Source organism: Harpia harpyja, chromosome 6 (genome assembly GCF_026419915.1).
Source record: "Harpia harpyja isolate bHarHar1 chromosome 6, bHarHar1 primary haplotype, whole genome shotgun sequence".
NCBI lineage: Eukaryota > Metazoa > Chordata > Aves > Accipitriformes > Accipitridae > Harpia > Harpia harpyja.
The window spans coordinates 14,565,571-14,591,966 of NC_068945.1; the positions used below are offsets into that span (position 1 = coordinate 14,565,571).

General features: G+C 40.9%; 1 protein-coding gene across 7 annotated transcripts in view; it reads left to right on the plus strand.

The window, feature by feature from the left end:
• The window catches only part of EPS8 (epidermal growth factor receptor pathway substrate 8), a 141,762-nt gene that overhangs the window by 34,479 nt on the left and 80,887 nt on the right, over window positions 1–26,396 (plus strand). For 5 of the 7 annotated variants that reach the window (XM_052789795.1, XM_052789794.1, XM_052789799.1 and 2 more), the window contains exon 2: window positions 1,829–1,973. The gene's annotated coding sequence lies outside the window, so the exon portion shown is untranslated. Of the gene's footprint in view, window positions 1–1,828; window positions 1,985–26,396 lie in introns of all 7 variants that reach the window. The other 2 variants (XM_052789796.1, XM_052789797.1) reach the window with 2 other exon arrangements.

Below are 26,396 nucleotides of genomic sequence, written 5' to 3' on the forward strand. Positions count from 1 at the left end.
TTGGTCTGTTGCTTTTTCAGCATTTGACCTTGGTTCCTCTGAAATCAATGACAACCCTCTCACACTGACCCAGGGTATTGGCAAGCATTGAATGTGCTACTAACCATACCTGGCTCTTAGAGTGCTCCACATGACTTGCACTCGTATTTTATTAAGATGACTGTCACCTTTATCCATGTTTTGCAAGGGAGAAAACGGGCATGGAGGGGTAAAGAGTCTTGCCCAAGGCCAGTGAGCTGGGAAAGGCTGAGGCTTGTGGATGGGAAATGAGGTATGGATGGAAGGCAGCCCGTGCTGCCTTAATGTGTTGTGGCCGTGTGTTGTCCTTTCTTCAACATGGGTTTCCTGGTCAGCAAACCATGAATTGCCTATCTCCCCTTAAAATATTAGAATTTTAAGTTTTTGGCAGAATTAGGTGATTAACAGATAAACCACCACTATAATCTGGTCATATTAGTAAGCAACTTGATAAGATTCAGTACATAAGCTAGCTCAATATACTACTTCCTAGATTAATATGCAACTACTGGATCAATTCAGATTGACTGAATTGACTTATTGCCCCTTGCCCTGTTACTGGATTGACTTGTTACTGCTTCTTCCTAATTCTGTTGCTATATCAAATCGATCTGTACTTTTTAATTATTTTTAATTGGATTTCTTATAAAATAGAAAACAACACTGCAGGGTTGGCCCTGTAAGGCAGTGGGAAGAGAACCTTTCATAGAAGTCACAGTATTGGGATAATGTCAAAATGATGTCCCAAAGAGAGTAACTTGTAAGAAAATTCAACTGTAAACAGGACAGGTTTGGCAAAATTTGAAGGACTGGTCAGTGCCTGGAATGGTGCAGCTGTGAAGCTGGAAGTGACTTGTGTGTGCAACCAGGTTAGAAAAAAGTGCTGGATATGACTAAAGAAATGAAACAGAGAAGGACTAAGCTTGTCCGAACTCTTGAATGTCAGATTCAAAACTGAGGGGTGGCAAAAATTTGAGGAGAAAATGGGAGAATACCATAATTGTCACTTTCAAAAAACCCAAACCAAACCAAAAACCCAGCATTTGCTGTCTCCTTCCTCTGCCTCTCATCTTGGTTTTTACCTTATTCTTCCTTTCCTGCATCCTCCTTCCCCAAGTGCCCCATGGGCTCCAGCCCCACTGATTTGTGGGGAGTTTTTTGAGCTGCCCTCAGTTTCCCTCAATACAAACAGTTTTTTTCCCATCTCTCTCCCATTCGGGCCACGTGGCTGCTGGTGCCTTGTGAGCGCAACCCCAGGCTGCTCGCCCCTCAGCCTGGGCAGAGTGCTGGAAGCGCAGGGGCTGCGTGGGCGGCACTTGCTTCCAGATGGACACAGGGATGCGAGGTGAGGAAGGGGCTCTGCTCTCACCGCTACCGCCGTCCTTGGGCTTGTCTAAGATTTTACAAAATGTGTTTACGGATGTGTTGCACTCTTGTTCCCTTTGGGTTTGCAGCCTTCTCAGCTCTGCTGAGCCTGTCAGGTCCATGGCTTTGTAAACTCCTCACCCCACCCTTGAAGAGGGATCCAGCCCCAAACTGTGCTTGAGAGCAGGGGTTAGGGTGGAGGTTGTCCAGGTATCCTGACTATGAGGTTCCCGTTAGCTGTACAGAGGAATTCTTTTTGATATTTCTAGTATTTAGAAAGTTCACATTTGACAGTAGTGGAAGAACTCTAATCAGAAATGTACTTCTCCCTCTCATGCAGTAAGGGAAATCATGTTTTAAGAAGTCAGCGCTCAGCAAGTCTAACTGATTTTATAACGCACAGTGGAATTGCGAAGCTGAACCTGTTTCTTTTCTATTTTTTCAGTGATTTGTCCTGTTGGCCAGCTGCCTTCTGAGTGACTCTGGAGAGATGCCAGCCACTTGAGCTGAATCAAGCAGTGGCAGGGACAGCATCTACCCGAGCTGAAGTTTTAATCCCAGGCACGTGGCATTTGCACAAGTGGTCACTGGTGAGTTGTACGTAAGTGCAGCTTCTCTCTCTCTCTCTCTCTTTAACAACTGCACCTTGTTGCAAACTCTAAGTTTCTGCATGCAAAGGCTCGCCTGCCTTGCTTGTTTTTCCCAGAAGGTGACTGATCCAGGTTACCAGCTAATCTTAGGAGATCCTTACTATTTGTAAGTTTATGGATTATTTTTCCCTCTCCCTCCACTGAATCAGTAACATCCTGGTGAGGCCAAACTTCAAATCCGTAGCAGTTGATGTGTTGTACTAGACGATATCACCGTGCCTTTTTAATCAGAGGAGGTTTTGTACCCTCTGCCTTAGCGCTTTGTAGCCTGGAAATACAAGCTGTGGGGCTCTGATAACAGAAGTAGTGACTGGCTGCTGTCAGCGTGAGGATGATTAAAATTGTGTGTGTGTGTATATGCGTGCTTGTTCACTCCCTTTCCAGCTGAATAGAAAATGAAACTCCCCAAAGCCTTTTATGTAAGTGCATGGTTTTGTTTTTTTTTTTTCCTGTTTAAATCTCTGTGTGTCTGTGTGCAGACAAACTTCATTCCCAGCTTTCTTTTGAAGATGCTTTTTAAAGAAAAGTGTGTGCTTGTTTTGACCTCCGAATCATGATCCTGTCTTCAGTCCAATACTAGACATACCCTCTCTGCAAAAGATAATAGCTAGCAATTATTTTTTTTGAGGGGAAGGTGGTTTCCCGTCAGTTTCTCCCATCTGTGGTTTTCCTTGATAAAACAATGGCAATCTGCTTCTTCCAGCAGCTGAAATGCTGTGATTCTTTGACAGCAAATGTGTGGAATGCTGCCTTGCACCTTGTAACACCCTGCTTTATTTAAGACTCTGTCATGCTGGGCTCACTGCTGTCTTCCCAGGAGTGTTGCACCAAGGAATTATTGATGAGATGCAGCCTGGTCTGCAAAGCACACGTTCGTTATTAAAAACAACATATGCACCCTTAGCAATTGCTAATCGTTTAAACATCTCTGTGAAATCTGGGGGAAGTAGCCCCTCTCTACATGGATAGAGTCCATTAAAGCATCGGCATGATACAACTCAGCATCAGATGCTGAATCCTCCTATGAATATCAGAGTTGAAGATTGGTGCTTTAAGCAGAACCGCTTGAAGTTATCTTCTTGAGAAGGTAGAAGGAGCCCCCTGTAAGGATGGGTGCAGGAAGGGTAATACATGTCCTGGGCTCTTGTCTGACTCGTTCAGGTTTTCACCATGTTGTTAAGAGTGCTCGTTGGAATATTTGACCTGGAGGTCAGTACAGTACTGAGCTGTATGTGCTAACTTGATTAGCAGTGGAGTTGCAAAATTACTCTGGCCTGAAAAATTATGAGGGTAATTCTGGCTTTATGCTGGAGGAGGCAAAGGCAGAACAAGGAACTCAAGTACATTATTTCAAGGTCCAGTAGTCTATTAAACCAGCCTAAAACAAGTAGGTTTTAATTAACGGAAAGTTTGGAAAAACAAATTTGGTGCTGTTGTCAAGTATCCGTTGTATTTTTGCAAGTTGGAAGATACCTGTCCTTAAGTTCCCCTCGTTCTCATTACTGCTGCTCTTCCCACTTCAGTTCAAGCATAACAGCTGCTATCTTGGGAACCGCTAAAGGTAGACGCAGTTCCTTTGTACTGCTCGAGAACTCTGAACCCCAGCGCTTAAGTAATATAACAACTTTAGTGCTAACTCCAGCAGCTTTGGAGGAAAAAGGTTCTAAAATTGTTGCAGTTGATTTTCTGGGTATGTAGAAATGGAGAAAACAAGGTAGTAATTAAAGCGATGTTTTTTATTTAAAATTGTTATTGCTCGGGTAGGTGTACTTTTTTCAAGAGTAAGTATTTTCAATTGTTAAAAGTTAAGAGACCACAGATTTTCTAGAAGCCTGATAATTTCATGTAGGTAAAATTATTCTCTTACAGTGGAAGCATGCCTGTGTCTTGGCCAGGAAGGTCCCGAATTTAAGGCTAGCTGCTGTCTGTCATATCTGTGGTCCCAGTCTGACCTACAAGCTTGAATGCCAGCATGGGGGAGAAGGCAAAAACCTTTGCTCCCTTGTAGCGTGGGTGGGAAAGCATGTCCATGTGGAGAGACTTCTTTTGAAACCCAAGATCGTCAGGAAGGTACATTGAATATTCGCTGCACAAATAAAGATTGAGTCAGCCAACGCCTTCTTATCACGTCAAGTAGCGATTACATCATGACGTAAATCACCTTGTGCTATGAATACATCCAGTTTGATGGGCTTGCCTATGGCTGCACTTAAGAAATGTGTGTGAGCTCAAATGCAGTTTTTTTCTGTTTCTGAGAGTGCTGTAGTAATAGAGCATAGAGCTTCAAGTGCAGTGTACGTGGAGAGTGTCCTGCACTTGGGATTAGCTGGTGTTTTGCACTTTGCTTTCAATCCCGCTCTATTGCTTTTTGCTACCTGCAAATGCAGTGTGCTCTTTTGAAACTGCAGTTTGAATCTCTATCTGTAACCTGAATTTTCCCACACTTTTTTTTGTTTTGATCCTTTTCTTTTTTTTGCATTTCTAGTTCTTGATTATAGGCATCTTTTGGTGTCAGAGTGGTATTACACCAAAGTGTTTAGCTAATTCAAATATTGCAGGATCAGGTAAATTAACCTCCTGTCCCAGATGTTTGTTTATGTTGCTGGGATGCTGAAACACACTGACAGAAATTGCAAACCATCATAAGCCTGCAAATGATTAATGGTCAGCTATCAATGATTATTTTGAAACTTAAGAAAAATGTTAGCTTAAGCAGTTGATATAGATCAAACCACTCTTTTGTTAGTATACATTTTGCTTAGATCCATGGAATCACTGAAGCTAGATGGATATTTCTGGTGGTTTCACCACAGCAAAATTTAACTTATTTCTCGAAGGGAGTAAATGGGACTTAACCTTTGAGACTTTGTGTTATCTGCTCCAATCACCCATGTTTTCCATTAAAAAAATATAAAATTCCTAGGAACCACTGGGGTTTTTTACTCCTGTATTTCAAAAAACACATGATTACCCTATCTTTTAAATCCTGAAGATAGGGAGGGCAGTCTCACATCAAGACCTGGCTGCTCAGATGGGGGATTTACTTTTGGAGAAATAGAGAAATCTGGGCATTTTGAGTATTGTCATTGCACGTGGTATGGCTGCTGATGCCCATGTGCCCTGCTCTGCAGGCGAAGGATCAGTGTCACGAATGAGAACCATGTTGCTTGCTGAGTGTTGACAGCCTGTCATTACAGACAGTGTTTTTTCCTCCTGCCTTGTAGTTGGAAAGGTTTAGAAATGATCATAATCTCTTTCCTGAAGTGACTCGGGGAAGCATTGGGGTTTGTTCTTTCCAGTTTCAGGGAGAGAAGAGACATTCCGCTTTTTGTTTGTGCCGAGTTCACAATTATTTTACTGTCTCAGTCGGATTTTCTTAGCATATCCAGAATTATTAAGCTCCTGTGGAGTGAAAGAGGATGTGAAGAAAAAGGAGTGGCGAGGGGAGAGGAAGGAAGAAATGATAGTTAAACAAGTTGGGGTTTTTCTTGGTTTTAGGTGGGGTGGTTATTTTACAGCAGCTATTCCTGGTATGTAGGGGAGGGTGTGAGGAAGGTGGGGTGACAGTGGGTACATGTGATAGAGTATGGTATTTCCTCAGCCATGTCGCAAGAAGGAATTGTACATCGGCCAGTTCTTCTCTCTCCTTTTAACCGGGGCTATAGGAGAGTTTTTTTGTTTAATGTGTAAGTACGGCCGTTCTCTGCTCTGGGCATGCATGCTGGGCTGCTGAAAATTAGATTAGTAAATGCGATCCAATGACATAAAACCAAACCCAAGCAAACAAGCCCCCAGTAGGGTGCAAGCGGAGAGCACCCTTCATCCTCAGTCATCAGAGGAACTGGGCTGTTGGAACGGGTTTCCACCTTTGTTTTGAGAGGTTGCTGTGGTGATGAATAACCTTTGTGGAGGGCGTGTGAGCAAGAGTGCTCGCGTGCCTTGGTTCTTGCATATAAAACAATGCTGCCGAGCGCACGGCTCTTCACCCCCGCAGCGGAGCGTATATCCTGGCAATGGTCACCTGCTCCCCAAAGTGAGTTAAATAACAAAACTGTTGTCTTAGAGCTAGTTATTGACATTGTGTTAATCTACTGATCAGTTCCTCACATTGCTTTCATACCGGGTAGCAGGAGACTGGGTGATGGCAAAGCGGTAGCTTTTGTCCATTGCGTGGAACGGGAGTTGCAGGGTAGCTGATACGTCTTCTTTGCACAAGCTTATGGCACCTGATCTTTCTCTTGCCACCTGCGCTTGAGGAAGGACAACAGGTAGAGAAATAGACTGACAAAGGTACGCTGTAGAAGGAAAGAGGGAAATGCTATTATCTGAGAGGGCTTGCTTTTTTTTTCCTACCATTGCAAAGATTACATTTTCTACACTGAGGAAAACACCTGGGGACCGTCTGTGGGTTAGTATTGTTTCTTTTTACTCTCCACTTATCAATAAATATTACAATAAATTATTGTTAAATTTACTGCAGCTCAAAATAGATTAGTATGTTTTTCATACTAAGATACAAAAATCTGATGTAACAACTACATATTGATACAAAAGTGATTGTGTGAAAATTAGAATATATGTATGAATATTCTACATGAGACTTACGTGCTTTCTTCATGAAGTTGCACTCTTACAAGTATAGTTTGATGGTACAGTTGTCTGAAGATGTTATAAATATCACTTCTAGGTAAAGAATTGCCTTCAAGAAAGTCTTGGAAACTTTATTTGGTCCCCCCCTGCTAGAAAACCCTAACAAGGGTTGGCAAGAATGAATTACCACCTGAGGTGCCTCACAGAGAATTTTCTTCCCTGCATATTACCCTTGTTCCCAATGTCTGTGAAGCTGCCCCATGCATAACTTGTATGAAGTACTCTGGGAAAAACTGAGTCACTCAGAGATCATCCAGTGGCCATGACAAATACAGTGAAGTTTAAAATGTCTACTTTTGCTGTGTAATTCCTGAACTTAAAAAAAAACCAAAACAGTGTGAATTACTCAGTTCTGTGTCAGCTCCCCATCTTTTCAGAGACCATCACAATTGGTGGTTTCATTTGTGAGGTACTTACTTTGAAGGTTGTCTGTTCTTGACTGCAGCCATACTGAAGGATCAAAGAGGAGGATGAAAATGTTTTAAAAGCAGTAAGGCCTCTCACAGTATTTAAAGTGAAGGTGGCAAAGGCAGAGTGTGTGGCCCCCTTGCATGACTGATGGGACTTCTGGCTGAGTTAGAGCAGTTGGGGAAAATAACCTCCTCTCCCTCCAGCAGTTTTTGAGACTTGTCATCCTGAAGTTTTCCCCAGCACAATTTAAACATGCTGTCAGCTCCCTTTAGGGGCTCACTTAGTTAAAATCACCTTCAGTAAGGAGTATTTAATTATGTCTTCTAATACCTTATTCAGGCTCCCCTCCTGGATTTTTGGGAATTTGGAGAATGCTGCTAATAGAGTGGAGCCAGCATTTACAGGAATAAATTAATAGCAGTACCATAGCTGTGCTTTTTACATCTGACACGTTCTCCAAGGCTAACACTGCACCTCCCGTACTTCTTCAAATTCATTTGTTCTGTTTCAGTTCAGTCTTTTGAAATATTTCATGATGAATGAGTTCACTTTACAAGCCAGTGATCAGCAGCAGCTGTTCATAGTCATGCTTTAAATTGAATCCATCTGTCAGTGGGCTCTTTAAAGTGTGAGTTTCACATTGTCAGGAGACCTGATTACACCAGAGCACTGCCTGGGTGCTGTTTGCCAAAGAGAAAAGAAAAAATCTAAACAAAGGGTGCTTGGATGGGCTCTGGGGTACCCTCGCAGTCTCATCTGTAGAGCTGTGATTTAGCCTTCTGAGAGGAGAGCAAAGTGGCTACAAGCAGTACTTTTGCACCGACATGCGGATAGGAGGTGTTCAGACGTAGGTTGAAATTAAGAGGTGACCTGCAGAAAGCTTTGTAGAAACCATATGCAGTGCTTGCTGCTTGTTTTTTAATCCTGACCCTTTGATAAACCTCATCACCAGCTCTTTACATTTTTTGGTTGTAGCATTGGGTCAAATTAATGTTCTTCATAGAATGAGCTGAAAAGACATGGCTTATTCAAATCAGCAAAAGGAGACAACACTGCTTTTTTTTGCCCCAGTACACATGCATCATTTCTTATTTTCATTTGTAACTAGGGGAGGGTGAAATGTGTCTGCTGAAGCTGTTCTGCAAACTGCGTTTAAGGGAACATTTGAGAGCAACAAATGGTCGTTTGCTGACTGCATTAGTTGTTCTCATAATTTTATGTGAAACTTTGGTCCGTAACATTCTCTGTAGATTACATGCTGGATACGGAAACTAGCTGATTCATGGCCTGCAGTCCATTGGTCTTATCCACAGGTAAGTTCTCATGTTTTACTTCTCCCCAGTTTGTTCCTCACCAAGACTTTGTGGTGTGGACTGGACTTGTGCTGGGATGTGCGTGTAGCTCTATGGAAAAGCATTTTGCACCAGCAAAAGCTTATTCACCAGAGTACTGCATGTTTACCCAAGTATGTCATTTTCATTATATCATTTCACTTTAGGGAAAAAGCCTTCCTTGGAGGAGCAGAACGGTGGTACAGCCTCCTTTGCCACTGCAAGCCTCTTATTTTTGTAGTAGGAGGGCCGGGCCGTATTTTATTTCTAGGCTCGGTCGTGGTCTCCAACCACAGAGACTACCCTTTGTCGGTGGTCAGATAAACGTTGTCTTGGCAGCCCACACCGCCCGCGGCAGCAGGAGACCTCACGCAGTGGGTGAAGTCCGTCCGTGTTTCTCTGCTATAAGCTTCTCAGTCTCACTTTTGCTGTTGCAGTCTGCAGGCATCGCTGCTCAACAGTGCGGCTGCATCGCTGCTGCATTCCTAGCGTAGTGCCCAAGCCAGCACTTTAATTAACACTAAATTCAGTGCTGGCAGAAGCATTGGGGGGCAGGGGGTGGGGTGGTGGGGGGAGTACAACAAAACAGAACACCCAGACTGGCTTTGTGAGCTTGTGTATTATGTCAGTCAAAGCTAGTACAGTGTGTTTGAAATGAAGTGTCCGTTGTCCTACGGTAAGAAAAGAACCTCTTAGCTTTTTTTTTAACATATAGAAAGCAGCACTGTGTATACTAGAGCCAGTTATTGCTGTGTACCTGATAAATACAGATTTTTTTTTTTTTTTTAAATGGTGGCTCATTAACGTGTTCCACACAGAGATGGTGAGAACTGCACATTGAGTGAAGAGATTGATTGATGTTGGCTTGTGTTAAGAAAATATGGCTGACAGAAGGAGTCAATACATGCTCTTTTTTTCTGTAGAGTACATTGGTTTTCCTGCATGTGTTTAACCAGGGAACTTAGCAGGGGAATGCCATCGCTTAATAGCTGACAGTATCCTGTTATCTTCCTTTAAAATACTTAATAGAGTTAAAATACAGTTATTATTAAGATGTGGCACTCATCTGAATGCCCACTTGGGACTTCGGATTATAAACATGCGGTATCTGTAAATTAGCTGCAGACATGGAGTAAGTATTTGGTCCTTCACCATTTAAACTAACAAGCAGTAAAAGCCGTGCACCAGTGAGCATGTGAAAAGCCTTGTTCTGCAGACCCGTAGATGAATGTGTCCCTCCACGCTGGGAGCGCTCAGACCTCTGAAAACTGCCAGGTTCTGATTTCAACTTTTCAAACTTTGCAAGTTGGGCCTGAACGGAGGGATTTGGCAGGAGAGGAAAGCGGAAAGCTCTTCTTTCCCTTCCCACATAGAGAAATGGAGGTAAACATGGAGAGGACACTGAAAGGGACGGGCGTCCCGCAGCCGGAGGAGCCGTGCGGTGCGACGTCTCCGTGAAGAAGCTCGGAGGGTCTGCGCGCAGCATCAGCCCACTCAGCTCCCGCATCCTTCTCCAAGATCAGTATGAGCAGGCAGGGTATGCCAAGCCCACCGCTGTGTGGATATTTGAAGAGGCAGCATCTCTATCTAAGATGATTATGAATGAAATTCTCAATACCTTGTCTAGACTGTACAGATGATTAAGGATGAAGTGATTAGTTTTTAAAACCAGGTTCTTTTCCTTTGGCTTTTACAACTGTTTGGAAAAAACCAGCTTTTTGGCACCATGGTATGCTTTAAGCAGAAAAGCTGATTGGTGTTTGGGTACTCTGTATCTTTAGTTTCTCACTTGAAACTAGATGAATAATATATATTTTGTGAATATCTGTGAAAACACGTTTAATGTTTATAACGCTGAGATAAATTCATAGCATGAGCAGTATGATTAGTGCTGTGTAAAATTTTAAGTTCTCATTTGTATTTTCATGAGTAGTTGCGAGTAATTCTAGTATCTGGTTTAATTTTTATCAGGTGCGCACAGATATCTTGTTTCTGGAAATGCAGAGCTGGGAATGGGGTAAGGAACAGACAGCACTGACTGAAGAGTTTTGTAATCTCTGTTACTTGCTGCAATTCGTGGTGAGGGTCTGAAACTGCAATGGCTCAGCCAATAAGGATGTGATGGACAGCAAAACATTTTGAAATTGCTAGCAACCCAATTTTCATGTAGTACATCTTAGCAAGTAATCCTGTGTCGGCATTATTACAGCTCCTCAGTTTATATTGTAGCTATTACAGCAGAAGCTGAAATACTCTTTGCTGTCATTTGGAGAGGGAAATTTCTTCCATTTTATTTATTTATTTAGAAATTCTATATGAAAGATCTGTTGCTGTATAGAAAATGTAAAACTATGAAAATGTTTACTATAATATATTTTTGCCATTATCTTTACCAACAAGATTTCTTAATGCAGCCTAGGATATAAATGGGAGAGTTTACTTTTTTTGGAATTCCTTTCAGTAAGTGAGGTGGAATACAGCCCGCTGTAAGCCATGCAGAATTTCTTACTCTTATCTACTGCATCTGGGAAGATTTGTTTAGAGGGGAAAGTAAAAGGCTGCTTTGTGCTAATCATTCAGAGACAGGATTCTCTGAAAGCACCATATAGTAGTATACTGTGTAACCAAATAGCATCTGTCATAAGTAGCAATGAGCTAAAGGTTACATTTGTTTCCAAATGTAAGTAGCCAATATTAAGTCCATATTGGATACTTCACTACCAAATTTATTTACCTGGAGCCAATTTACTTTCATCTCCTCCATAGTCAAACACTGCTGTGATAAAGTTGTAGCATGTGAAATTTCACTGGGCCATATGAAATTTACTTTTTTGGTGGCATGACTGTTTTGGGTGTGCAGAAAAGCCACTGCAGACTGCCACTTCACTGAAATCCTCAACAGCCAGCTAAATATTGAGCTGTAGCTGTGCTTGTGATGGTGTGTATGTCTTTTTTTAAAAAGATGCAAAACTGCGTCCATTTCCTCTATACCTACCATCTGCTTTCTTGCATTTGTGGGCAGTACATCTTAAGTAACTAGGTAGCTGCCTTAGGAATTATCTGTTGTGGTGGGTTTTTGTTGTTGTTGTTGTTTTTTTTAAGGAGAGGAACGCACGCTTGTAGCTGGCGTTGTGCCGCTTGCTGTTGTTCTCCTCTTTGCAATTGCCCATTCAAACGCATGTACTAGTCAGTAAGAGAGGGCACGGGTGGCTGAATCATACTCTGCGATTTCAAATAGCCACGTTCCTGCTGGCATAATTTACATTTCACTCAGTTACCCTACAGTTAGGTCAAGGCAAACCTGCAATACTGGCTTTTGTGGCACAGGCCACTCTGAAGCTGCGTATGTGGCAAGGCATCGTACTTATTACCAAGCTCCCAATATCCATCTGATTTCATCCCTGTCGGTGTTCTTTCTGTGACTTAATCAAGAGCCCTTGCTAACATACCATAGCTCTTACACAGGTCATGCAACATGTGCCTCGTGTAACACAAGGCTGCATCTATGTTTTGTCTTCTGTGGCTAAATCGCATTTTAAGCAAACAGGAGACTGCTGTGCTACTTTCTTGGTAGACTTAATTGCTGATAAATAGGGATCTGATTCAGCTGACAGCTTACACAGTATTGATATGTTTCTATCAAATTGTGTCGAGTAGGGTTATGTGCTCCCCAGAGAGCTTCAGGAACCCGTGAACTTTGGCATCTGCCTGTTTAGAGGAAGGTGCAGCTGGTTGCAACTAATAATTCTATAATAGAGGTGAAGTGCAGAAGAATATGCTCTGTATAACAAATAAGGAAATACAAATTCTTTCTGTGAAAAGGAAGAGTAAAGTTCAGGATACTGGCAAGATGTCAATACACCTGTACAGTTTTATCACATTGAACTGCAAGAACCAGTTGAAGGTTTCAGTCTTTAAAGAGGAAGGGTATCATTCTTTCTTCAGTTTTCCTGCTGATCCCTCTGCAGGGTGAGGAAGGGACTTTCTCTGTCTAAAATTCTTAGTGAAGGTCACAAAGATCACCTGCTTTATGTTGTGGTCAACCATGGAACACTGGCTGCTAACAGATGCAAAATATTAAAGCAAATGGATCAAACACATGAGTCACTATGGTTGTGTTTTGCAAAGATGGGCTCATTTTTTCTTATTTCTTGTCCCATTGCTTTTCTCTTTCAAATAAAGCTGTTGACTTTTCCTTCTTGAGTAAATGAATTTTTCATATAGTTCTTACAAACCTTTTCTGTATGCTTAAAAAAAAAAAAAAGAATTTTTCTTCTACAGCTGCTAAATTGTCATGCTGCTTGCTCTTGTTCGGAGAAGAGAAGGTCTAAAGAAATTCAGAACAGAACTCTTTCTACTTATTATTGTTGCTTGTCGTCTTAAAAACAAAACAAAGTGGGGAAAAAAAGTCTTTCTACCATGTGACCATTTAGAAAACTAGTGTCTCATTTGAAACTAGTTCATTGCTTAATGGATTGTGTTATCTGGAAAAAAAAAATTAGAAAAATCTTCCTCTGTGCTCTCATCGAAGGTGGTTAGAGTGACATTGCTCATCTTCACTCATAAGGATGTATTTTTTTTCCCATCACTTAAACATTTTCAGTGAAACATGCTTTTTAGATTCATTATTGGTATGGAAAATACACTTAGTCAAGCAGCTGTAAGCCATAGTCCCCTTTCCCTGCTCCCTTCCCTCAGTTAGTTTCTCCTTTCTGTACTTCTTAGTGCTCCATCTGCAGGGGGTGAGGGGGAATCATTTTCTCTGCTCTCTCTTCACTGAGCTTATTTCCATTCTTTGCTGGCAAAGAAACTCTTATTATTGAACTAGCAAAACCTTTCAGGTGCTGTTTATATCTTATTTTAGAGATTAGGTTTGCTCCCATAGGTGATTGTAAGTGGGAGGAGTTCCTGAAATCTGTTGCTACTCTGATGCTCCAGCTTTTGTTTGAACAGCTGCGGTCTGCTCTGGGCTTTTCCTCAAAATTATGCAGGTGAACTCACTTCCCGGGTGTTTTTAACTAACCTTCTAGTCTTCTGGCTTGGTACCCAAGACCTGGGTGGCCTGGCAAAGCAAAGCTAAGCTTTGGGGGCGTGTGTGTCCTGTGAGTTTCTGTTGTGTCCAGGATGCGCGCAACCTGTCACTTGGTGTTCTGAATTGTTCCATGCTCAGGTGTTAGGTGCTGCGTTTGCTATTGAAATAACAGAGCATGACTGTGTGTCGTCAATAGAAAAGTGTCATCAATAGAAAATGTGAGATGAACTTTGTGGTGTACGAAGGAAACCGTAGGAATGGTATGAAATTATATACTGCTCCTGATGCTCACAAAAAATCTCTGTAGAAAACCCCTTTGATAAGTTTGGTAGGGGTTGAATAGGTACAGTTGGAATGTTATAGGGTTCTGGCATAATACATGTTAGTGATTTTATGTGCTCGGTTTTCATTATCATCAATGGTGTTCCAAAATATATGAATTGGGATTTTTCAAAGGAGACTGGAAGACATAATCCTGCAAGTAGTATTCATGTCACTAGGAGTTCTCACTGTTCTTCATTCTGCTTTGTAAATTTAGATCTCTTTTTTTCTTTATTCTTTCAAGTTGCATCCTTAAAAAATGGCAATAAGTAGGCAAGTGTGCCTTTTAAAACTCCTTATTGTTTGTAGTATCACAGCACAATAAAATTGACCATGGTCCTGGGGGCTTTGAAAAGACTGCAGTGATTGTCTAGATATTTGCCTTGTAAAGCTACCTTCTTTGCATTAAAATACACTGTGATTTAGTGTTTTGTTGATATTAAATTTTTGATTTCTTTAATTAAACTACTGTGAGTAGCCATACTTTGATTCTCTTCTTCCCTTTTACAATGGCATTTGCTGTTGTGAAATTATAATGCAATGGATAGATGTTGCACAGAAACAAGATAACCATTTACTTAATAAATAAAAGAATTCTTGGTTAACGCCCTTGGAAAACATAATGAGGAACTTCATACAATGCTTAACTCATAAAGATGATGACACCTTTTTGCTGATATGCAAAGTTATTTGTCATTTAGGGAAGAGGTAAAGCAGCATCTTGAGTGTCAGTACTGCCTGGCTGTGTCTTAAATTTTTTTTTTTTTTGAGGTGGAGCTTTAAAAGAATGTATTATTAACTATGAAAGAATGTGTTATTTGCTGTTTGAGGATTTTAATGATTTCGGTTGTCATTTGTCAAAGTACATACCTAAATTAGTGCATAGTGTACAACATTGATAAATCTTGGACTGTTGGCCCTTTAAGCATTTGTAGCTTATCAGCAGGGAATTGCCTTGTAAAAGAAGATTTTTTTGAGAATTTAAAGCATGAATATCACCCATACTTTGTAGACCTTCAGAATTTGATTCCTCTGAGATGATAAAAGTATGATTGTCACAATAATCTTAGGCTTCATTTGAAGTTATTTTCCTGACACCAACTACATGGTTTACACACTTGTGTCTTATTTTGTTGATAAAATAGTGTCCAGCTCAGGTTGATCTTAGCTGTGAGTACACAGTCTTAATCCTAGGGGTTTCCTTTCTAAGCGTTAGGATTTTGTCCCCAAAGTTATGAAGTGTATTGCTTCTAACAACTTTCAGCATATAGTTAAGGCTTAGAGGTAATGTGCAGACTTGGAAGCAGATACTGCAGTAGATGACTTAAATTTTTGAGTTTTGTATTGAAGGAAAGAACTTGGCTTAAATCTGATCTGGATTTTTTTTTTTTTTTTTTTTTTTACTGGTGGATATATCATTTGTAGTCAAACTGAAGTTGTTTTTGAATAGTGAAGAATGGCTTGTTCTGAGTGCTGTACTAAAATAAAATAATGTTTCCGTGCTAAATTTCACCCTGAATTGTCATAACCATTGAGAGAGGAGCTCCAGTGCCAGCCTGTGGTGACAGCAGGCAGGAACCTTCCTGGTTTTAGAGGCTGGGAAAAGGAGTCACTGAGACATGAATCAGTGAGGGTCCACAGTGAATCCAGTTAAGGGAGAGAATGAGCTACATCTTTCTTGAGATGTTATTTTCTTTACAGGAGATAACCTGTTTACGGATGATGTGTGCATGTGGGACTGGGACATCTCCAAGGTGGCAACAAGTAGTATTGTTGCCTCTGGTCTAGGAGAAGTCCTGCAGCGATGCCTGCACTTTTGTTGAGCTGTGCCTGTGGCGTGTGTGACGCTTGCTGTTGTTGCAGGAGCAGCTTCTGTTTCAGCTCAGAGCAAATCAAGTATCAGCAGTACCAAGCGGGAAGTAGGAATGTGCAGGGCCTTTTCTCTGAGGGGTCTTCTGTTAGCCTAACAGATTATTCAGATGTTTTCCTGTCGATTTAGTGCAGTCACTGGTTTCAGCTGTAACCTTTAAGTAGGACATAAGTCTGTCAATAGATACTGAAGACAGCTGTGAATTTGGGAGGAGGGAAGAGGAGCTCTTTTTAAGAGGTGAAGTAGAGACATGGCCCTACTGGGACAGGGGAAGGAGGGAGGTAAGAGGACATGCCCTTTGGAAAGGAGCGTAAGGTCAGTTTAGGTGAGCGTGGGACCGGGGCAGGCATTGTCGTCCCTCGTGCGGTGCCCACGGGTCTCTGCAGTGGCTCTCTGTGCAGCCGTCGTGTCCCTCTCATCAGTGTCTGGGGGTGTTATTGCACTCATGGCAGAATGCAAATCCTACACAAGGAGTGGGGAGATAAAGTGTGAGGTAGAACTTTTACTGTAGAAAAAGGAAGGGGAAAAATACACCCCAAATGCTGCCCCTCTCCCCAGAACGAGGAGTGCGGGAGGGGTGCGTGCGGGTACAGGCATCATGTGCCTGATATGGGGTCTGGTCTCTCAACCCAAGACCCCAAGTAGTTTTCACTCTTTCCTTCTGTTTCAATGATATTGATAAATAGTTGTGAGCAATGCGGATAATGCCTAGGGAGCTACATGTTGGTTTTCATTTTGCTGTGTCGGTGACGGTGACAAAGATGACTTTGAGATCAAGAATTTCTTGGCAGCTTAATTAAAGGTCCTGTTGACTTTTACCTCGACTGCCTTTCACCCATCCCTACGGCAGTACTTGGAAAATGCCCTTTGCCAGCTGGTATCTAAGTTTTTAATTTGAGCTGAGGAAAAAACCAACTCATTTCTCTCATGCTCTCACTTTGAACCGTATAACACTGGCGACGCAGAGAGTTTTGCACCTACCCAGGTTTCCTAAATCTCCCGCAGGTGAATGGGGGGGTAGCCTGCTCCTCCTGCCTGAGACCCTCCCCTGGGGGGCATGGGTGGGTGGTGATTTGGGGTGGCCTGCTGCCGCCCAGGGCTCAGCTGATTGCTTCTGCCTGTTGCTTGTTCCTGGCTCTTAATGACATCAATTGGGAAGAAGATCAAGAACTTAAAAGTAGGAAGAGACCAGCTGCCCATCCCACAGAGACCAGGAAGGGGTTTCTGGTCCCAGAGCAGGAGATATGTTTCAGTGGATCCAGGTACGTTTGCTCTTAATTTACTGTTTGTTGCTTATGTTTCTCCAGTAAGCTTTGCCTTTTTTTTTTTTCCTTTCCTAAGTGGAAATGGTTGAATTAAAGTACTTATCAATACATTCTTGAACAATATGAAAGGCCTAAGGCCAAGGTAACTTATGACACCTTGTTCAGCCTATATCTTGCTGTATTCCAATAATAGAAACTCCAGAATGTATGAAACACTTTGTACTCTGATCTTGTGAACTGCAGACAGGGTTATGGCTGGTCTACTTATCTGTAATCATGCTATCTTTGGCTCAGTCATTTTCATAATGAGAAAGTTGAAAATTGTGGTGGTTTTTTTTTTTATTTTTAAGTTCTCTTGCTGAACTTTGAGGACTGTTTTGTGTAGTATATAGTGTTTACAGTGGAGGAAACATGGGTGTTAATTTTGTAAAGCTACCAACCATTGCTTTCTTTTCACACAACTGAATTGCCAAAGAGGACAGCAAAAAAGGGTGCCACAGGATAGGAGAAAATCATACTCGAGTTTTGAGCAATGGTTTGGTTTAGTAGCTGTATGATTGGGCAGTCCAGAGATTGGGGGTTTGAGAGTCCCTTTATGCTCTGTGGTTATTGTCACAGGGCAGTGACTCACAGATGTAAATGTCAGGCCGCACCTATATTGTCACCAGCTTTGGTCCTGCTGGGGATGAAGAGAGGAGCAAGTTGGGACCGAGTGCCAGGCTGTTAGCTCTGAAAGGAGGGCTGTAGGGAGGTGGGACAGAGGGATGCTCCCAAGTACCCACTCCCCTTTTCCTAGGAGGGAAGGTGGCAAATGGGGCAGGAACCGCTTGCCATCTGGAATCAGCCCATGAGAAATTAGTGGAGCCACACTGAACTGAACTGCAGTATTACTCCACTGTTTTGGCATTACCTCTTTTAATTGCACTAGACTTTAAATAGGGGGGGGTGTTTTGGTAATATTTTTTCTCCCCAAGCACAAGATCTTGCCTTTTGACCAGTTTGGCTTCTCAGTTCATTTGCTAGAAGCACTAATTTCATCCTTCAGATGTCAGTGTGCTGTTGGATATTAGTGTTTGACCTTTAGAATTAGTCTTCTAATTAAGGAGTGGGTTGACCACATAGTCTGTGTTTGACCACATTGCTAAGAAATAACTTTGTAAATACTAATGATGCTAAATACAGACCATTTGAAGTCCTAGTGCTTGCAGAAGCAGCTGCAACTTTTTTGCCCTCCCATGTTCAGCCAGCCCCAGGAATGAATGCTTTGATTCAGCATAAGTGGCTTTTTGCTCAAACTGCTTATACTCAAAACCTAGTTGAAACTACACAGGAGAGACTTGAACCCATTCCCCCCTCCCCCCATTTGTTTCACAGTCTGCTTTTCATGATATGTTTGTTTTTTTTTTTTTTTAAGAGTTGATGTGACAAAAAATATTGTTATAGAATGATGTGTCTTCAGGAGATCCTGTATTGGCATTTAGAGAACATTATTAACGTTTGAATTCTGAATTAAAAACATAGTGATACTGAAGCTGGAGGTTTTAATAGAAGAAGTGAAGTTGATATTAATAGGAAATGTTTTAAAGATACAAATCATGCTTTCCACTTCAGGTTAAATCCTAACGTGGCTTATTGTGATCTTATTTTTTTTCTTAAAATTTGTAAATTGGCCTGAATGTCCCCCAAAATTTTGGGAAAAAAATTATGCTTAGTCACCTCCCCTGATACTGGTACTTTTGGTTTGTTTTGCACAGTTCAGTATGTTTAATATTGTTGCTTTAATATTTTATCTTACAACATTTGTGTTAAATGGTTTAAAAGAGTATTAATATTTTAACATATCAGTAAATCTATTAAATTGCAAACAACCCTACTTGATGTTTTTGAGAGGATTTTTAGAAATTTTCTATGTATTTTTAAAATGCTCTGAATCTGTAACAGCTATGTGCTGTGCATATTGAGTCATGTTAAAGGATTCCCAGTTGCAGCTCCCCTGTGTCTGGCTGCCTTTTAACATGAATTCAGAGTACTAGCTGTGCATAGGCTACAACAGCTTGGTGAGTAGTGATGACTACTTCAGATACAATACTGATGGCTGTCCTACTTTTGGATTTATCTTATCCCTCAATTTCCTTCTCTGCAGCACCCAGCCCCCCCTCCTCCTTTCCTGAAAAAGATGATGTCAATTCCTCTATATTTTTAAAATATTGTGTATCTTCCTTTTGTGCAAAGGAGGATTACTACTTGGAGTTCATCAGACTTAACTGAAACAAAGTTACTTTTTACAGCAGTGTTTTTAATTATTTTGCTTTAGAGAACTTTGGGTTATTTTAGCATGTGTATTTATTTACTGTGCACTGTTAAAGCTCTTACTCAGCTTCCAAAGACGTGAACATGAGCTAAGGGGATGCTTTCAAGTAGCTAAATAGTAATCGGGACCTGAACAAATGGAAAAACTACGTTCTTGTCTCTTTTTTTTTTTTTTCTTTTTTTCTCTTTCTGAAAGCTGACTCTCTTTTTTCCTTCTTGTTACCATGCGTTGTGTTCTGGGATTTACATTGTTGTATGGTATTGAAGAATGCTTGCTTCAAGTTCATGAAGTTTGAATTCCTTTCAATAAGTAATTAAAGAGAGTGAAGCAGAAAAAGCTGGATTTAACAATTTGATCTCTTTTTGGTTTATTTTTCTTTTTTCAATCACAAAACTCTGAGGAAGGCTTTGGGTAATAGCAGCTATGAGTCGGAGAGATTAATATGCTCCTGAAGATGCTTTGGAGTGGCTGTACAGTAGGGATGCTAGTCCATATTTTGCTTCCTCATTACAAACATTTTTGTTTCAAAACTGTTTTTTTTATAAGGATTACAAAAGCACTCCTAGAATCAAAATGCACAAGGAACTAGGATTCACCAGTATAAGTGTTAATGTTTTGATATTCACCAAGAACAAATCAGGTACCATTTTAGCATCTTAATGTGTCTTTATAGTTATCTAACTTCTGACGCTACTAGCTAAGTGCTTGTTTTAATAAAAGGGCTGTAATGAGCATTTGTTTACTTTTATTCTGTACTATCTCACTGTACTATGGTTTCTGATTTATTTTTATTTAAATAAAAGACCTTATAGCTTTACGATACAAAGATTATTTTGCAGTATCCTGCATGGATTTTTGTAGAGATTCATTGGTTTAATGCTATCTAAAATGGAGTGATTATAGTACATTTAAGCTGGTGCTGCCATCCATCTGCTCCTGCTTAGTCCTTAAAAATTCTGCTCTGTCAAAGGTATCAGTGGTTTCAGCTCTGCCATCAGCAATGTCTGTCTGCCTGAGTTTTTCAGGTAGCTTGCATGTATCTAAATCCCTGTAGTTAGTAACTCACAAAATGTCAAGAGTACATAGCATTGGCTGGAGTCTTAAGCTACAAGTTGATATAAAAAGAGAAAACCAATGGTAAGGGAGACATTTGGTGATTACACTGGCTAAATAACTGAGCTTAGAGATAAATCCTTTGTGACGGGCCCTTAGCAGAGTTGGTTTATATTGAAATAGAGGAGGGACGAGTAAGGGATGTGAAACAATGAAATGGGGCTCTGCCTCTTCCCCATACGCCAGCACTCCCAGCTGGGGCCAGGTTGGACTCTCTCCTTTGGTGGTCATAAACCTCACCTTTGCTGTCCTTCAGTTTGTCAGTTCTTCTCATAATTTAAGGTGAGTGAAGCTGGTGGAAACCATGTGAATGAAAATGCAGGACTACAGGCAAAGTGAAGAGCACTGAGGAAGTCTGACTTGTAGCAGCCTCTCTAGGAGAAGGATTGAGTAGAGAGTCTTATGAATAAGTTTTCAAACTTAATGGGTTTTTTGTTTGAAATTTTTTTTTTAATATATATCAGTGTACTAGTTTTCCAGTCACCCGTTCTCAGGAAAAACAGGGTATGCAAATTTAAGTTGTGATGAGAGGCATGGAGAAACAAAACTAAATGCACCCTTTCTCCTCAGAGAGCTTCCTTTTTTTTTTCTCCCATCTCTTTTTTCTTTTTTTCTTTGCTTGTAAAAAGAAACAGAAGATCCTTCTTCTCTTTGGAAGGAGAGACCTCCTTTCAGCACTGTATCAAAGTGCAGGGGGCTGTTAATCACTTACGCATTTTGAGTTGGAAGAAAAAAATCAGTCTGGTTATTCGCTTCTGTAATCAGTCAAGGAGATAACTCGGAGAACTGCAAGTGGGTTTTTTGTTCCTGTTTTTATCCAAATCAGGAGGGAGGGAAAAGTATTATAAGTTAATGCACAGATGTGAATACTTTAGTAACCATCATGTCATATAAATCCCAGACACCTGTCCAAACATCAGGGTTAGCCTAGAAAAAATACTGTTATTTATTTTGCTACCTGAGTTGTTAGTGTCTACTAAAATCTGTTTGCAGCTGAGCTTAAATGTATTTTAATTCTGTTAGTACAAACAAATGCTTGAAAAAGCCAGAACTATCACACTGCTTATGAATTAGGACACGTAGTTCTTTAACTTTTTAAACAGAAATACAAAATGAGAACATGGTAGCAGATCAGTGGATGTGTTAAATGGAGAAACTGCCTGTCCAGAGCCAAAGCTCTTTGTGAATCTGTTTGCAGTGATATGGAGTGAGGGGGCCCTGTATACATTCAGCAATCACTTCTCCAAACCAGTCACTTTTGCAAAAAGGAATTCAATTTCAAAGCCTTTTGCTGAAAAGTTTTCCTATTTCAAGATTGAAAATGCTTACATGAAACTGTTAAACAACCAAGGGCATGGTTTTCTTCCAGGGGGACAGAGGAAGCTTTAGCTTTGATGCCCATTAGCAGCAGCTCTTGCGCAGTTTGCGTGTGAGCTGTGTGGTCTATGTGTCCATCCTCTCCCTGCCCCTCTCAGGGGTGCTGTGCCTGCTCAGGAGAAGGCATTTGAGAGACTGGTCCCTGCTGTGATTCCTAGGTGAGGATGGATTAGTGGAACTTCAGGAAAAAAAGGTGGTTTTCAGCAACTTCTGCTTTTTTTTTTTTCTTCCCCCTTCTACTTCCCTAGGAAAGGATAGGAAAGTACCCAGATTCTTACTGAATAACTGGGTTGAGTGGCAAAGGTTCTGAAGTGTTTTAACAAACACAGAACCCCATAAAGCTTTATGCACAGTCATTTCAGAAAGCAAAAATCAACTGAGGATTGGAAATCAGGTGCCAGAACAACTTTTAAAGTCCAGAGAGTGGAATTGAAGGGGTTCTCACTGCATGTGTAACACATTGCTTTTATCACCTGATTCTCCATGGCAAGTGAGTGGTTCAAGCAGAGAAGAAAAAGGCGATGATAGAGGGAGGTGGTACAGAAGATGGTGGCCAGGACGTAGAATAGGGTATGGAAACAGAAGTGCTGATGTCCTTAATATTTCTTAACACATTAGCTCACCTGTGTGCTAGGTTTATAGGGTGGCTTGGTTTTTTTGATCTGTGTCTTTTTTTAGTAAGCTCTTCTGTAGCAAAGGTTTGACACAGTGATGCACTTGCACTCCGGTAAGCACCTGTCCAGTAAGAATCCATCTGCTCCTGCACTGTGTGGTATTTGATTACAGGTTGTTGAAGGTAGCTCCCTTCCAGAGGGGATTCTCTGTTGCATTTACCAAAACAGTATGTGTAGCTACAGGCTAAGATGTCTAGGCAGCACAAGCAGCAACAATATAGCAGTGTTGGTGTAGTGACGCCCAGGTATTGCTGCTTTTAGGACTGGACCAAAAAAATCTTCAGTGTGCTGCTGTGTGGATGGATGCGCTCATGTGAGAGATCTTTAATGCATTTCTTCATTGTTCCATATGCATGTGATCCAGACTGAGGCCATGTACAAACACAAAAGCTAGTTGTTCAGTAGGTTGGTTTAGCAGGTAAAGAAATGCCAGCGCTTATCAGGTTATGCTTGTCAAGCCCAAACAAGGAAGTAAGTCATGAATTTAAGGTAGCGTCTGCTGATACACTCTGAAAGTTTGCCTCTGTCTTCCACCTGAGTCATAAGAACTGGCCAAAAAAATACTTCTTGGTGATTCCTTGTGAAACAAGAGAGCACCAGATGCTACTACTAGACTGTCAGACACAAAAGGACATTTTCCCAATACCAGCCTGCCACTTGCCTGCTGACAGAGAACATGCGCATGCAAAGTCTTGTGTGAGAGAAAGTAAGGCATGGCGAGGAATCATCTACCTCCTGTGGTGGAAGATGTGCTGTGCTTTGTGATTCAGGGGGTGTAAAAGAAGCCAGATGTAAAATGTTTCAGAAAGGTGGAATGTGGCAGCCCAGGCTAACGAAGCTGCAGTTGGTGTGAGGCCTTAGAGGACCAGGGGTATTGCCAAACCTGCCCTGGGAGGGATAGGTAGAAGTGGTTTTCTCACACTCTGAAAGAGTGGAATAGTGATACATTTTGCTTCCGTGGCAGTTCCTCACTGAAATATCCATGTATTTTTAACCAAATGTCATGATTTGAGTATCATGAAAATAAGTTGCTATAACTGTTTCTGGTGTGCAAATGTTTGGAGCATATACGTATGTGAGCATACGTTGCACAGGTGCTACCCCTACGTATTTTCAGAGAGGTGTCTAAACCCAGAATTTCTTCCATACCAAAACGGTGCATCCCAGGCCTGCGACTGCATCAAGATGCGTTGCGAGCCTGCAGCCATACCACCTGCCTCTTGGCACCTTTCCTGAGAGACACCCTCGCATCGCACCTCTCTGAGCAGCTCAAACAGCTGCCTTTGTTACCAGGGTAAAGAAGGACATAGTGATAGTAATAAATGAGCACAGGAAGGTGATCCGGTGGGAGAAGCCTCCCCTCCTTTCCCCAAAGCTACCTTGGCTTGCAGGTGAGCACTGGCAGGATTCAGTCCTGGAGCAGACACAGCTCTTCTGAGCCCCAGGGCACGAAGGCTGTGGAGCTACTGAACTGATAGCTGTGCTGATGTTCACCTGATAAGGACCCAGCCTTTTACGCCAGGTTAACTTGAACAGCATTTAATTCTTGCAGAAGCTTGGCATAACTGAAAGGCTTGGCAGCTTGAGTCATAAAGCACCATGAATTTGAGAGGAGTTGATTTAGTTTATTTTATTGTGTGCCAAAAACTCTATTTAAAGTGTCTGACCTAAAGATGCAACAAAAAAGAGAGCAAGTTCCTCTAACCTTCTTTGGCACCATTTTAAGACTCTTTCAATGTAAGGAAAATATTTTGTTGATGTCAAACATCCTCTTAAATCTGAAATATGGAAGGAATGGAAAGCTCTGACTATCAGTAACAACATTAAACTTTTAGCGGATCTGTTTCTGTTCTCTGCCCTAAGTTTTTGACTTGTTCTTTGGTGGCATGAAATGAAATGGATCTGACATATCACAAGCACGTACATCATTACTGGCACAAATTGAGTGGTTTTAGTAATGCTTTTTTAGAAGAGATCGCCTACTAATTCAGTCTCTGTGTCTGTTCATTTAGTGGGCATGGTTGATGGTTGGACTTGATGATCTTAAAGGTCTTTTCCAACCTAAACGATTCTAAGATGAACAGTTTATTGAAGTTTTTACTACTTCATTAAGGCTTTTTTTTTTTTTTTTAAGGAAAAGAATGTGGAAAAAAAGAAAACCAATATGGCAGAACTTCTTAGCTAAAACAGTAAAATACCGCTTGGCTGCTTTATAAGAAATTTCAGGCTTGATATAATTATTCTTGGGTGGACTTTCTGAAAAGAATGGCAGTATGACACTCTATAGCAACGCTGACCTTTTACTGGGATGTGAAGAAAGATGCAGGTGCTTCCAGATGGAAATATGGTGTATGCTATATTTGATTTAAGAGAAATGACTAGCTTTCAGGAGCTTCAAGACACATAATGGTAAGAAAACAATGATGATGTATTTTGTCTGTGAGTCCTGGGAGGCTGTGGAAGCAGGTTGTCTTGTTTTCCTATCTGTTTCTTCTTTCAGAGGCTTCCTTATCTCTCCAACTTCAAGGCTCCAAAGAGCAGGCACTGCTACTAATTATTTATTCTAAGTATTTATTCTCACTTTCAAGCATATGTTTCCTCTCCTAATGTTTTCTAATAGTTTCTAAAAAGTGGTAGCTTGCCAATTTGAATGCTGAGAACTAGCATGGCCTATTTTTTTTCAATCACTTGGTAACCAGTCCTGTAAAATACAGTGTAGTCATATTCTGGTAGTATCATAAATTAAAATAGTTTTTCTTGTCTATATTCTTCATGGAGATGATGAGCTGGTATTTATGTATAATATGTGTATGTTGTATTTTATTCTATGTACTATACCTGCAGCCTACACATGTGATATTGAACTTTGGCAGTGGAAACTGCTTGTTAAATCTTTTAAACCAACGCACTTGCTTACTGATTTGTTGCTCTAGTTTTCCCCCCTTTAAGATTGCTTGCATCTGTAGCATTTTATGAAGCAAAATTGCAGCCCTTGAATCTGGAAAGTGCTTATTTAAAAGTAGCTTTATGAGGCTGTAATTTCTATTTGGCTCTGGATTAAACATTTCCCAATCTTGTAGACCAAACTCCCTTCTTGAGCGTTTTCACATCATGAAGTTTTTGCAGAGTGAAGCATGCTCTGACATTGTCTTTGTATCCCATTACCTGTTATTAAGTGGTGCGGCAAGAACTGTCCAGATATGTAATTGAAAATTAATGAAGAACTTATCTTTATATAGAAGACAATAGTATTCAGTTTGCTGCACAACAATAGCATTGATATCCTGTTTCAAACAAGCATGAAAGTAGCAGAACCTTATTTATTTCACTAGTCAGCAGCAATCACTCCTGACTGCACACTGGAGGCAGACCTGCAGAGTGCAAAGGTGCTGGTTTTATGTTGTTATTTACTGGACCAGAACTGCTGCCTTTACTCTCAAAGCATTTATTTTATTTATTTTGGAGATTAGTACTCTTACAGAAGAAAAGTATAAGCCCATTTGAGGAGAAACGGCATTCAGAAAAAGTCCTTCAAACCTGCTTTTAGAAGTTACTTCCTTTATTTTCTCCATTATTTCAATATTTAACAAATAGGTTCAAAGAAACTTTCTGTTTAAGTCATCTGTATGCCACCTTAGAGCTGTTGATAAAATACCTGTGGTAAAATATCTGTCAGCCTGCGTAGAAGTGAAGCAAGCTATAGTGTAGCCCAAGACCGGCACAGGGTTTTCAGATACTTCATTTATTCCTTTTTTTGTCATTTTTGTCTGTGGCCAGAACTATAAAAATACTGGTACTGTTAGCAAGCACATGAGAAGATGCAACTTAGCTGTAAATGAGCAATAAGTTATGAGGGAAAGAGGAAACACAGGGAATTAATTATATTAGAGTAATATTTTGTCTGGGTGCTGTAAGAGGTTTGGGATTTGATGTTAATTGTTGAAAAGAGTAATTGCTACCAGTTTCTAAATATATGATATTTTAACACGAAGATAGGGGCGGGGGCAG